A 15,617-nucleotide genomic window follows, 5' to 3' on the forward strand; every position below is an offset into this window, starting at 1 on the left:
CAACATGGCAAACCACTGCAACTTATGATGCTACTTTGTTGTAAAACCAAAAAATTAAAAGTTAACCCTTATTGTTAAAAGGAAAAAATAAAACTAACTGTACCTTTTATATTCTAAAAATAAAACGAATAAAATAAAATTAAAAGAATTCAAAGCAATTTTATTGTCGAATTCGTGTCTGCATTTCGTGTCCTATCAACGTCTCAAGTAATTAATTTCTTTTGAGCAGTCAATTGAGAGAGAGAGAGAGAGAGAGAGAGAGAGAGAGAGAGAGAGAGAGAGAGAGAGAGAGAGAGAGAGTATGAAAAGCTAAGCATTTCAGTCAGAGAGAGAGAGAGAGAGAGAACTCATTTACGTATGAAAAGCTAAGCATTTCAGTCAGAGAGAGAGAGAGAGAGAGAGAGAGAGAGAGAGAGAACTCATATACAGAACATTCCAACCGTTGAAAGTTTAAGTTAATTTGATGTAAATATGGAAATAATATATCAATAGACATCCGTGATTACACTTATCGGTCTAAAAACAGAAAAGTCTGAGAGCCTGCTTCTGCATGAGTTTCCGGCGCTGTCATAAATTTTCTAACCTTTTGTTTTTGACCCACCTTACACAACTCACACAGACTGCAACTTTCACTGCCGCTAATTCGGGCTGGAATCCATCGCTAAAATTAAAATCTTCGAAATTTCCCTCTTGACGGAAAAAAAAACTCATCGCTAAAATTAAAATCTTCGAAATTTCCCTCTTGACGGAAAAAAAACTCATCGCTAAAATTAAAATCTTCGAAATTTCGCTCTTGACGGAAAAAAAAAAGCGTTTTAATCTCGCTAAGCGAGAGATGTCAAAAGCGAGATTACGATCTCGGGAAAAATTGCTACTGGTCGAACTCATGTTTACTGGAATCGAGTCGTGTATAAATTATGGCAAAAAGAATGTTTAAGATACAGTCTACCTTGATCGAGATAACTTGAAGGTATTCATTATTTCTTTCAATTTCTTTTTGAGAGTTTATCAGAAACGAAGGACACGAGAAATGTCAAGAGAAAGAGAAATATTAATTACGTCACATGAATATCAAGCAATTAAACTACTGCATATGCTTATATATATATATATATATATATATATATATATATATATATATATATATATATATATATATATATATATATATATATATATATATAATCCTATACTACCAAAGTCCAAAGTCCAGTGGAGGGGGGTTAGTGCCGTCAGTGCACCTCATGCAGTACACTGTAGGCATTACTTAAGGTTCTTTGCAGCGTGCCTTCGGCCCCTAGCTGAAACCCCTTCCGTTCCTTTTACTGTACCTCCTTTCATATTCTCTTTCTTCCATCTTACTTTCCACCCTCTCCTAACAATTGATTCATAGTGCAGAGGTTTTCCTCCTGTTACACCTTTCAAACCTTTTACTGCCAATTTCCGTTTCAGCGCTGAATGACCTCATAGGGCCCAGTGCTTGGCCCTTGACCTAAATTCTATATTCAATTCTGTTCAGTCCAGCAAAACTTTTGCTTCTACAAAAACCACCAAAGGGCTCTTATTTGTTATTTTTTTTTAATTGTTCCTCAGATTTTATTTTTGATTTTTTCCAGTGCTTGGCCCTTGGCCTAAACTCTACATTCAATTCTATACTACCAAAGATAAGGGGAATATCATCAGTCATACACGTACACATTTTATCACCAGCATCGATAAGCGTCCTTATCAAACCTGCTAATTAAGAAAAAAAAATCTTTACGTAAGTGTGGTGTTGAGTTTCCAGCATTCCTGACAAACTGCAAAATCGCAAATCGCAAACCGTCCAGTAAATCTGGATGTACAAATCTCTATCAAGGAGTTGAACGGCCAACTTACCCAACAAAGGTGATGGAAAACACAAGAGAAATGTCCGCTCGGCGAGAATAATAAGGGAAACATTACTACAACAATCTAATGCTAGATACAAGGTAAGAATAAATTGCCGTGTTTAGAAGCTCCATATATTAATCTGCATAAGCCCGCATCATATTCCGGGAGGTGCCGACACCATGACGTATGTATTTTTAAAGTTTAGCCGGTTCATGTTGAAGGTGTTTTCCACAATCGGACGAATCTATCTTGTCAGTGTTTGAAAGCTCCTGAGAGTTTCTTTACACTTTGCTAGAAGAAGAGTGAGGGCCTTGCATCAAATTTTGTTTGCATAACTATTCATTTATAATCACGTTGTCCTTGTATTTAAAATGTTACCTCATTAAAATGTTCTCTTCTAGATGCACATTCCTCAACATTTATAGATATATATATTCTGAAGCTCAGGACATAAACCTTGCGACACTCTGATGCGTATAACGAAGAATACCGATCTATGCCGCAAATCACCTCATTAAAAGCAAATATTTTTTAAGTGGCCGCACTTGTATTTTTATTAGAGTTTCTGCCGCTATTCTCACTAGAAATTAATTATTCTCACTAGAAATTAATGCGCCTTGAAGTCTGAATCTTTTCTCCACCCACTTTCGTCATTTTGAAACCGGACATTTGTAATGCATTACAAATGTACAATTGCAGGTTATATTTCTCGCAATAACATCAGTAATAATAACAATTATATCCTCTGCAACATTGCTACAACCCATCCATCATTATTATTATTATTATTATTATTATTATTATTATTATTATTATTATTATTATGAACCTATCCATATGGAACAAAATTTAAAAATGCATTAACCTCAAACGCAGTTTGCAACAGAAATGTCAGTATGTAAACAAAAATACATAAGAAAATAAAAAAAAAAAATCTGTGCTTGTTGCACACGAAAATGGACAAGCAGCCGATGACGTGGAATTGGGATAATTCACGTTGATTGGCATCGAAACCGGTTGACTGGGGAGGGCGACTGATATCCGGCCAAGAACTTTGAGAATACGAGTATTTGTTGCAACCTACCCACCCACTAGAACGGAGAGGAGAAAAAGTTGATTGGTAACTCTTACAGTCAAACAGTCAAACACACACACACACACACACACACACACACACACACAGAGAGAGAGAGAGAGAGAGAGAGAGAGAGAGAGAGAGAGAGAGACTTAATATATGATTCCATAAATGTAAGGGTCTGCTCGACTTTTGGCGTACAAATTTCAAAATAAAATCTCGAACAGGAACGAGAGAGAGAGAGAGAGAGAGAGAGAGAGAGAGAGAGAGAGAGAGAGAGAGAGAGGGTGAGGCAATACATGATTCCACAAATTTAAGGTCCTGCTCCAAATAAAATTTTTCATAAAATCTCGAACATAAAAGAGAGAGAGAGAGAGAGAGAGAGAGAGAGAGAGAGAGAGAGAGAGAGAGAGAGAGAGAGATTTAATATATGATTCCATAAATGTAAGCCTGCTATATTTTGGCGTACAAATTTCAGAATAAAATCTGAATTCCATGAAATTACGGGCCTGGTCTAATTCTGAAATACAACTTTCCAAAGAATATCGCGAACGCAAACAATGGAACGCGTACAAAATGACTGGCCAAAAAATTCTCGTAGACTTCGTACACCCGAATTACGAACTAATTTATCAACGAATGTAATGTCAGAACCTCAGTCACTACTCTCAGTACTATCGACGATAATTACCATAATATAAAAAATCAAACAAGCCACGCCATTTCATTCTCATGAGCTGGCCAAATTACATTAAGCAACATCTTCGACACAGATTTCAGCAAGGCTGCATCGTATGTGATTCCTCAGTGGTAGTTTACTCTCTCTCTCTCTCTCTCTCTCTCTCTCTCTCTCTCTCTCTCTCTCTCTCTCTCTCTCTCTCTTTCTCGAGATGTCCGAGATTTTACTTTGAAAATTGTACTCCAAAACTGGAGAGCAGGCCCTAAAATTTGTGGAATCATGTAATAACTAACTCTCTCTCTCTCTCTCTCTCTCTCTCTCTCTCTCTCTCTCTCTCTCTCTCTCTCTCTCTTACGACATGGTAATCCCCATCCCTGTCCTACAGGTGTCCTTTCTCTCTCTCTCTCTCTCTCTCTCTCTCTCTCATGAGTTAATACCCACCCCTCTGCAAATGTATTACAGTTACTCTCTATCTCTCTCTCTCTCTCTCTAATGACGAGTTAATACCAGTTGCTCTCTCTCTCTCTCTCATGACAAGGTTATACACACCCCTCTCCCAATGTCCTACAAGTGCCCTCTCCTCTCTCTCTCTCTCTCCTCTCTCTCTCTCTCTCTCTCATGACAAGGTTATACACACCCCTCTGCCAATGTCCTACAAGTGCCCTCTCTCTCTCTCTCTCTCTCTCTCTCTCTCTCTCTCTCTCTTCTTCTTCTTCTTCTTCTTCTCCTTCTTCCCCAAGCGGTTATTTTCCTTACCATCGCTGTCACGGGTCAAAAATTAAATCTGGTCATTGTTACGCCTGAATAGCTCTTCTCGGGGGAACTGACCAGAATTGCTACTTACGAGAGTTGTAAAGGATAAAATACGAGGCTGTGATAAGAGTTAGAGTAAGAGCAACACCGAAGGAACTCGCAGGCAACCCACACTGAACATGTGGTCGAACTGGACAGTAATATAAGAGTAATATAACCCCACACCAAGTCAGAATTATATTATTAATAGAACCGATTGGAATCGGTTTGGTGACCAAAATACTCCGAGGAGGATGTTTTGAAAAGCTTGCAAGACGAGAATTTATCGAATGCATGTGGCCAGAATGTATTCCTCTTGTGTGCGTTTTTCAATGGTATAATTTACGTTAAGTGATCTGTGTTCACTATTCAAATTATCTCAGTAATGATCGTAGGACTAAAGGCTTTGGTATATACGTAACAAAGCTACCTTATTCAAAGCTGGCGTCCTGAGAACTGCACGGGTGATTCCTGGCCGCGTAAATAAAGAGAAGCAAAAGATTCAACTTCACATCAAGTGCAAATATAATAAAAGTTACCTTTTCATCGCCTTTTTTGTGCATGATGTAATATTTGCTCGACTGTCGGTCAGATTCAACACAAATGTTTAAATTCATGAAGTAAAATGTCAGCTATGCAGGAAAAAAACCAACTGCAAAAATAATTCGGTAAATCAGTGAGAGCCGCAAGATATTCACCGACTACAGTTATACGAACAAAAAGATTCCCAAAGTATTATAAATTTTGAGAGACAAATGCGGAAAGTAAACGTGGTCCACAATATAAACAAGTGACAAATGCGCCGAAGTTTCTTCGGCGCAATCGGGTTTTCTGTAACGCCGCTAAAGCGTATAGGCTAATCAAGGCCACCGAAAATAGATCTATCTTTCTGCGGTCTCGGTATAATGCTGTATAACCCGCGGCCCGGTGGTGGCCTATCCTATATCGTTGCCAGACGCACGATTATGGCTAACTTTAACCTTAAATAAAATAAAAACTACTGAGGCTAGAGGGCTGCAATTTGGCATGTTTGATGACTGGAGGGTGGACGATCAACATACCAATTTGCAGCCATCTAGCCTCACTAGTTCCTAAGATCTGAGGGCGGACAGAAAAAGTGCGGACAGGAAAAAAGTGCTGACAGTTAAAATGCGGACGGACAGACAACGCCGGCACGATAGTTTTCTCGTACAGAAGCCTAAAAATGTCCCCTTCTATGCCTAATCCCATCTGAGAGAAATTTATACGTTGCAACAGTTCCAGGGGTTCCAAATCACTTCACGAAACCAGTGTTCAAGAAACCAAACATCGACAATTGCGATAATCCTCAGAAGTCTGATAAATAACAATAAAGTTGTAAGTAAATAAATAAAAAAAGGGGTCTTCTGAACAAAATAAGGAGGAAGAGTAAAGAGGAGAGAAAACCCAAGGCAAGATATCCGCGAATGAAATTCAATAGTGTCTGAGATACTCGAACGTGACATGCAAACCCCCGCTGTGATATAAACTATTAACGCTTGGATCCATGAGACGAAAAAGGGGACATATATATATATATATATATATATATATATATATATATATATATATATATATATATATATATATATATATATATATATATATATATATATATATATATATATATATATATATTTATATATATTTATATGTGTGTGTGTATAAAGTATATATATACATATATGCATGTATACACAAACACACTAACATACTGTACATACACTCACAAACACATACACACGTACACACTCAAACACACATATATAATACATACATCTGTGCAGAGAGCAGAGAGAGAGAGAGAGAGAGAGAGAGAGAGAGAGAGAGAGAGAGAGAGAGAGAGAATCCCTAATAAGGACGAGAATTACCCCAGGAAGAACATGGTGATAAGAAATCACTGGAAAGAGACGCAGAGTCTCTGTTTCAGTCTCATCTATGAGACAAGCAAGATAGAAGGCTCCTTCTATGTGGTGGGGTCGGGGGGGGGGTGGGGAGGCGCCCACCTTCCTCCATATGAGGAGACAATAGTCCGGGAAAGGTGAGACAAATCACCTCACTAGCTGAGAAGCAGCTGGGGTTCAAGTTCTGCGGACATATCGCGAAAGTTTCGGGATCGCAAAAAAAAAAATAAAATAAATAAATAAATTAAAAAAAATTATAAAAATAAATATATACATATATATATATATATATATATGTGTGTGTGTGGGTGTGTGTGTGTTTGTAGGTATATTTCTGACTCACATCAGGTCGAATCCAGGTCTTTCAATTGAAAGACCTGGTTTGATCCTGATGTGAGTCAGAAATTTATTTCTGTTCCACACCACGTGATTGTGTGTTGATTATTTCTATCATATTTATGTATATATATATATAAAATATATATATATATATACACATACATAAATATATATATATATATATATATATATATATATATATATATATATATGGAAATATTTTCAGGTATAATTCAAATATATTGCGCCATGTTTTGTACGATTGGTTGAACCTCAAGTGCATCTAAAAGGATATAAGCCACTGTATGTATTCACATGTTCTCAGACAAATACATATAAATTATATATTTTAAAACATCCATAGACAAGCTTTTACTCATGGCATTCATACAGAGCTTACTGAAATATGTGGAATTTTAATATTTAACGAGCTATGTTATCAGATGTAAATGTGGGCATGTTGTTCCCATCCACATATTTGTGCATGACTTGAACTTGCGAATTCCATCGATTCAAGGAGTCATATTTTTCAAAAAACAAACTCTAGATGCAAAAATAAAACTCAATAAAAAAAAAAACACCCGGAAACATTCCAGACGATATGTGGGTGGGGCGTCTCCCCTCTGACAACTTACTGCCAAAAATCGTGGAGGAGATAAAACCTTTATGGTGGGCCACTAAACACGCCCATCTTGCCCCCCTTGCCCTCTCTCTCTCTCTCTCTCTCTCTCTCTCTCTCTCTGTGGGAGCCATCCGAGACCAAGATTCCTTATCAATGAGAGTAGAAGTATCAGAAGCCGCAGAGATGCGCCCTTCTAAGCTGGTCGTCGTCTACAAAAAAAAAAAAAAAAATTCCTCGCGTTTAGTTTTCTATGTTAATTTCCTGAATGGAGTTTTTAATAAAAGTTATCCCGCAATTTACGGCGCAGTAAATTTTCGCTCGCCCCATTATCTACACTGGCATTCTGTTTAATTTGGGATAATTCTCATTAAACAGACGTAAATGGAGTCATGAAAGATTTCTCCTCCAATTAACAATGTGGAAAAAGTACTCTGAATCAGTGTGCTTGCAGAAGGAAATTGCTTATAAGGGTAATATGGTTATACGTGAACGTCATGTTTAACGGTAGAGGCCATATCTACGTCAGCCAATGCAATCACCATTTACCCAAATGGGGATCTCTCTCTCTCTCTCTCTCTCTCTCTCTCTCTCTCTCTCTCTCTCTCTCTGATAATCAGTGACAATGACGATAAAGGCGATTTCCACAGCGTAAAATCGTCAGATCTTCATCAATTTCCACAGAAAGTCAACAATCTAGGAGCGTCATCCAATGAATGGCTTCACCTAATTTAAACAAAACCTGTTCTCGGGATACCAATGGCATTACGAACAAATATACGTCGCTTACGTAAACAGGCACAGATGGATAGAACCTCTCCCTAAATAAATTATAGGGAAGAATAAGCATTTGCTCTTTATAGCGCTTACAGCACACACGCTTAAAGTAAGCGCAACACAACAACCTTTTTTTTTTTCTCTCCCAAATATTTTCCTGACAAAGGTTCCGTTTTAAATGTTTCTCAAAATATCGACGATAAACGTTCCCGATAAAAGGAACTAAAACGTTTAAAACGTTTTTTTTTTCGGTATGCGAGAACATCAAATTGATTTAGGAAGAAGTGTTTAGGACTCCCGCCCCCCCCCAAAAAAAAAGAACGCGTGCATTTGCAAATAACGCTCGCAGTTATTGTAAATGGTTATCTTTAGTTTTATCTCCTCATTCCCTTATTTTTTTTAGCCAGTATTTGAGCTTGATTTCGTTATTTAACAGTTATATATAGTATCTAAAAATATAAAAATATGTATTTCATAAGTAAAAAGATATACAGCTCTTAATATATGTATCATAAAAAAAAAGACATTTATTCCTTAATAGATACTTAAATAAAAGGATATTCATCCAAATAATATATTCATCCATTATATATATATATATATATATATATATATATATATATATATATATATATATATATATATATATATATATATATATATATATATATATCATAAATAAGAAGACATTCTTTTCTTCTCACCCCCCCGTCTTCATTTCCATAAAGCAGTCGAGGCAGATTTTGTATCTTGAGTCAAAATAAAAAAAAAATTATAAAATGGTAACCAAACCAACCTGTTTCTGAGGTGGTTAACATATACCTCAAAACACCACCCTCTCCCAAACAACAGACCGAGTTCAAAAGTTCAAACACTGATGAAAATGATATATATTTAAATAAAAAACAAAAATACAAAGCCGGAGATATTGGCAAAGATGAGAGAACCCTAATGACAAGTCACCCCGATAACATACTCTTATTGTAAATGGGTTGGCATGGCCCGGCCTCACTTAAAGGCGCTGCCCAGGTCTAGCCGTGTTCCGCATGGCTGGGAGTGGAGACTCTTCCAGGAATACTAAGTGGAATATATATATATATATATATGGATATATATATATATATATATATATATATATATATATATATATATATATATATATATATATATATATATATATATATATATATAGATATATATATATATATATATATATATATATATATATATATATATATATCATCATATAAAATCATTAGGGATTTAAACAAATCAATCATCACAATCCATTAGGATATAAGTAACAATCACAATCCACAAGTAACAGCAAAAGGAACTATTTTGTTAATTGGTTTAAATCAGTACTTTACAATATAACTATTGCCTTGAAAAACGCAGCTGATTAATATATTAAGAAAGACAACATCGACCCAGGTGACAATGCAAAGTATATTTTTTTGTGTGTGTGTGTATATTTTGTGTATATATATATATATATATATATATATATATATATATATATATATATATATATATATATATATATATATATATATATATAAAAGAATGTTCTTATGACTTCTGACTGGGCCGCAAGAGTGTCAGATTTGCTGGCCTTTGTATAACAGTTTCTGTCAGAAGACAAAGATCAACTTCACTTTCTACCAAGGTTACAGAAATGACCAGAAGGGTTTTGAAACCTAAAAATAAAAACAGAGGGTGGCCGGTTTTCGTTCCTGCATTTCAAGGAGTGATGCAAACTTACTCCGAAAAGAGGAAAGCTGAGATATTATCTTTCACGAAAATTATTTTCAAAAAATTACAAATACGAAGGTATATAAGGTCTTATATTGTATGGCATCAACTTATAAAATACAAGACAACAAATATTCTAGGTATGAAATATACATGTATGTAATGTATGTATTTCTGTATGTATATGTATTATATATATATATACAAATGCATACATTACATGCATGTATATTTCATACATAGAATGACGATAGGAAATCTACGAACATAACTATTTACTGGTTTTGTTTATAAGTTGATGCCGAATAATATAAGACATTATTTACCTTGGTACTTATAATTACATAAATATATATAAAATCACAGAAGTGCGCCGTACAAAGTACCAACCCAATCTGCGACCTAAAACCAAACAAAGCAACACCCGGCACGCAAACCAAGCAACGCTTCGATTCCACAACAATCGCTTTGCAATCGCCAATGCACACAAGGGCAAATAATCAGCCAGGCCTCAGTTATGATCATTCTCAACGCCGGTGATGAAAGGGTCTAATGAGGGGGGTCTATTTTCTCCAAGACATCTCATCTGGAGAAAATGAAGACGCATCTCTCGGGGCCAAATGTCGAGTCACTTTGCAATCCGGTAATTGAAGGAAGGTTTACGTTCTTTGCTGGGGCTGTACTGGTACTGGGATGGGTTAATGCTAGGAATCTCCACGTTGTGCGGCAAACCTTGGCGAGTGATTAAAAGGCATCTTATAAAATGACTGAGCACGAGGAGGCTTAATGGACGTCCAGGGCTACGAAAATTATATATTAATTACACGCCATCCTTTAATTTTCGTCGATCCGAAAGAAGACTTCGCCTCGCGTAAAAAAAAGCAAATAAATGAGAAATATGAAAGGGAAAACGAGTGGAAATACACACATTAGGTGTGGAAAATTAGTGCTTGGTAATCGTTACTGTACTTTTCAGAAGACTTTTGAGTACAGTCTGGAATTCAGTGGACGATAAATTTAACAGAAAAAACGACAAAAGATTAAAAAAAACTCAAAGAAATTAAGAACAAACAGGCTTCCCATATCGCCTGGCGTAGTCGAGGGATTTTGTGTGTGTGTGTGTGTGTGTGTGTGTGTGTGTGTGTGTGTGTGTGTGTGTGTGTGTGTGTGTGTGTGTGTGGAGGCATTATTTTCCATGGGCAGAATTTTTGTGGAAGGATTTTTTTTTATTACAAATTCTTTTGTGAAGACAAAATGCTTTCTCATTTTCATGACGGGGAATCTTTTCCACGAAAAAATCAATTTTTTTTTGTAAAAGAATTTTTTTTCTGTACAGACTGTTTAGCAAACATGTTCATAGGACGAATTCCTCTCCAAAGGAAGCCTTTTCCACGGCAGAGGAATTCTTTTCCCCGGGGAAGAAACTCTGTCTCACAGGAGCAGAATTCCTTTCCATGACGGAGAATTCTTTGACGCCACTGATCGTTCAAGCAGCATCCCAAAAGAGACCAATCAACCCTCGTAGGATTTGGTGGCCGCTGATTTGCTTCTGTTGTCCAGGTTTGAAATTCTCCCCCCGGGGTCCTATAACCACCCCCCCCCACCCACCTTCTCTTCTAAAGCAGGTTGATAACTCTGTCTTCATGATTTTATTCATGTTTATTACTTCCTTGTTAGCCATCCTTCAGAGCTTGGGATAAACAGGGACACTAAAGTTGACCCACCAGTGGGATTTCGGTATGAAAGAAAAACACTGAATAAAAAAAAAACATTTTTTTTTTCAGTGTCACAACGAACTAAGAATATCCTCACACATCAGAGCGTTTCTGTAAAAATCACTAGATAATAACGGGAATAATAATGACGCTGTAACAAGAAGGGAGACGGTAAAAATACGCATTCATGACTACGGAGATGATTACACACACAACAGGACACATAAATAACGCAATATGAAGAACCCAAAAATAATGAACGGCTTCAGAGCCCTGGACAAAAATTCTCCGACGACAAGCATCGCTTTTCCCCCCTTTCCATCGATGCTTTCAGCGCTTCTCCGAGAGAGAGAGAGAGAGAGAGAGAGAGAGAGAGAGAGAGAGAGAGAGAGAGAGAGAGAGAGAGAGGTCACTGCATAATTACACGAAAAAGGGCATAATTACGCACCGCTGGAAGGACTAGTTGAGGATCCTAATACCGGGTATGTTAGTGCTAAATTTGTACCTACGCCTCAATCGCCCTTCCGATCGTTAGCCGTCCCCCGATGTCTGAGGTTGGAGTTTGCTTGCTTGAACGTATACGTGTAAATACAGACTTTTTTTTTTTTTTTTTTTGTTATTTTGTATCTTGTTTATCTGTCTGTTTATTGCTGTTTCCTATGCTTGTAAATCCACTTTTACTCCGTTCTTTTTTTTCTTTTTTTGTCTGAGGTTGGAATTAGGTTATTACGTACGTGTAAACACATACTTTTTTTTTTTTTTGCTATTTTGTATTTTGTATTTAGTTTTTTATTGCTATTTCCTATTCTTGTAAGTCCACTTTTACTTCGTTCTTTCTTTTTTTCTTCTGTCTGAGGTTGGAATTAGCTTGAATGTACTTGTAATGTAAATAAATACTTTTTTTTTTTTTTTTTTTTTATTTTGTATTTTGTTTATCTATGTATTGTTATTTCTTATCCCTGTAAATCCACTTTTACTCCGTTCTTTTTTATTCCTTGTATTCTTTCTTATCTTTGCATAAACGCTGCCTATTCTATGAAAAATCATTGCATGCCATTCAAATTTATGCACATTATGACCGATAACAATGAATCACAAATGAAGGAACTCCAATTCATGTAGCATACAAGCAAGAAAATAATGATACTAATGTATAATGTATAAAAAAATAATGGATCTACCCTGATGCAATTATAACTACAGATGAGAGTATTCTCACGGCATTCAGTGGTCTATTTTACATGAATAAAACCCAAAAAATAATACGTAACTCCACAGAATTTTAAGCCAAAGCAAGCATAACTTTAATGCAAACAGACAACGACTTCAATGATGCTCTAGATTCAAGGGAAGGCTATTGAACGGGAAAACAAAACGCTGTCAAATGTAAACTGCAGCTGATATGAAATCATCTGATTTTATCAGTGTCATGCACGCAAGCACGCACGCATGCACACACACACACACACACACGAACACGAGAATGCGACATGGTCCTCGATGTCGCTGAAACTCTCGGTGTTCGAGTTTTATCCGTTAATCTATCACTTAACGAAGAAGAATATATATGATCGTAGTGAATAATCCATTAATTACAGACTCATCGCAGATAATGCCGCGTGTCATTACATACGGATGTTTTGATCTTTTAATGTTCAATGTCACATTTGCCCTTCCAAGTTAACTTAATTCAGAAATGATACAAGTCTGTTGACTAACCACTGAGTGTACACTGAAAAGGGAAATTTGCAAATAGAAGCCATTCATGATTATATAAATACTCGAATAAAACGTCTTTTTTAAAATGCAATGTTCGCAAAATTGCTTAATCAGATAGAATCGACAAAAGCGAAATCATACACAAAATATAGCATTACTTATTTCTCTTCCACGGCTCCATACATACTTTAATCCACAATACTAAAGAAAAAATATATAGCGAACAATACTTATTTCTCCTCCACGGCTTCATATATATTTTAACCCACAATACTTAAGAAAGAAAATATAAATAAAAATATAAATATATACACGAAAACACGGCCATTATCACTGGGGACCTTCATACGAGACCGCAAGCAATAGACACCCCCTTCCATCACAGCGGCCAAGGCAGGACAAACATTAGCAGCGACACCCACCAAGCATTACGTGCTAAGGAAACCGGCCCGCAGCTACTCCTCGCGCACTCCCAAACTCCACCAGGCCCGGAGGCGAACTGGCTGGCCCAGACTCTATCTACTTCCACGGAGGCGGCAGACTCCCATGCAGGCCGAAGGAATGAGACTCGGTCGCAAGGACTCTCTCCGGGGCTAAGACGGTTTGCTGGGAGGCAGAGGACCAGGACGTGGGGGGAGGAAGGGAGAGCGAGGGAGTCCTGGCGAGATATCCTCGCCCTCCCGACGTCCCTCTCGTCCCCGGTACTCGCCGCTGCATTCTATATGACCCTCGTTTCGGCAAGGGACCCCGTAAGGATCCGCCCACAAGTGCGCAAAAGCCTTTATCCTGAAGTCCAACCTTCCCCTTCCTCCCTCGTATTTGGATCGCGCGCGCAATGCTATCGGAACAAGTTCTCCCACTCCTGTCCGGTGTCAATTCTACTCCTACAGTTTTATTCGCTTATTAGGACGCTGAGTCGCACGCACAATTATTACCCTCCCTGGCAACAACAACAGCAGCAAGCAAAGCAAAGCACTGGTCACCTTCGGAAAGCAACAGGCACGCAACTGAATCTGTGCAAAATCCTTCGAAGCTACAGAAACCTCGAGTTGCTGTTGACACTTGAGATCATAATATGATGCTGTGATAATAATAATAATAATAATAATATGAAAAAGTCCTTCTTTAACACAGGTTTTGTTAAACAAAATGGCAGTTTCAACAGCATTTATTTTATATAGTAAACGCTCAATTCGTCTTATCAATTGCTTTTCTTGCGCTGGAAATGGTTGCAAGCAATTGACCGATATTCATATCCGGTGGTTTAGTGATAACAAGACGAATTGAGCGTTTGCTATATAAAATAAATGCTGTTGAAACTGCCATTTTGTTTAATAATAATAATACTAATAATAATAATAATAAGAAGAAGAAGAAGAAGAAGAAGAAGAAGAAGAAGAAGAAGAAGAAGAAGAAGAAGAAGAAGAAGAAGAAGAAGAAGAAGAAGAAGAAGAAGGTGTCATTAGTATCGCAAAACAATATGTTAAAATTCCGCTGGTGAGAAGTGATTCCACCTGCCTTTAAGGCTCAGCACTTCTAAATTACGAAAGAAAATTAATTTTTTTTGGAAGGAAATCATTAAAATTCCACTCAGCTTATCAACAAACCAGTGATCTACTTCACACTTTTTATAAACATATGCTCAAGATCCGCATGATTTGTAAACAAACATTGACGTGTAAAGTGACGAAAAAAAAATCATTCAAGATTTTTAAAGGAATGCGACTACTTGAGAAAATGCCATTAAAAGATGCGACAGCATTCTTAACACTTGTTAACAAAGACAACACCCGCACTTGCAAGTGCTGTAAAGTGACATACAACTGTGATTACACCTGTAACTTCTGTAAGGAGAGGAGACAAATTCCCCCACAATCATACATAAATGATGATACGTAGTCCATGAAATAGCAAAAACAATCGCATTTATGATAAATAATGTGGAAAAATAAATCCAATACATATTTAGTGTAAGAATTTCCTACTTCGATGTCCAAAAATGATGAAAAGTAAAAAGAAAAAACAAATTACCTTCATACAGATTAGCGCCATAATCGTGACTTTTTATTCGTGTTGACATGACTGTACACACTGTTGCTTATCCTCACAGTGCAAAGATTTCTCAGTCATCTACAACTTATTTAGTTCACGTTTTGAGACTTTGAATAATCCTCAACTTTTCAGTGACAGAACGAGGAGATTCATTACAATTACACAACATAATCTCGGTAACAAATCTTGTGGTCAGTTTGCAACTTACGACTGAGTCCGTCAGGGTGCTTCGCCCCATCCTCGAAAAATTGATTTTTTTTTAATCTGTAATCTTAAAGGAAAGGAAAAATTTGGATGTAAA

General features: G+C 36.9%; 1 protein-coding gene across 5 annotated transcripts in view; it reads right to left on the reverse strand.

Moving 5' to 3' along the window:
- The window catches only part of LOC136832485 (uncharacterized), a 161,907-nt gene that overhangs the window by 68,907 nt on the left and 77,383 nt on the right, over positions 1-15,617 (reverse strand). Inside the window, exon 1 of one of the 5 annotated variants that reach the window (XM_067093370.1) lies at positions 13,687-13,971. The exons of 3 other annotated variants lie outside the window; for them this stretch is intronic. The gene's annotated coding sequence lies outside the window, so the exon portion shown is untranslated. Of the gene's footprint in view, positions 1-13,686; positions 13,972-15,617 lie in introns of those variants that run through there. One more of the 5 variants, XM_067093371.1, reaches the window with a different exon arrangement.

Source organism: Macrobrachium rosenbergii, chromosome 50 (assembly GCF_040412425.1).
Source record: "Macrobrachium rosenbergii isolate ZJJX-2024 chromosome 50, ASM4041242v1, whole genome shotgun sequence".
Taxonomy (NCBI): Eukaryota; Metazoa; Arthropoda; class Malacostraca; order Decapoda; family Palaemonidae; genus Macrobrachium; species Macrobrachium rosenbergii.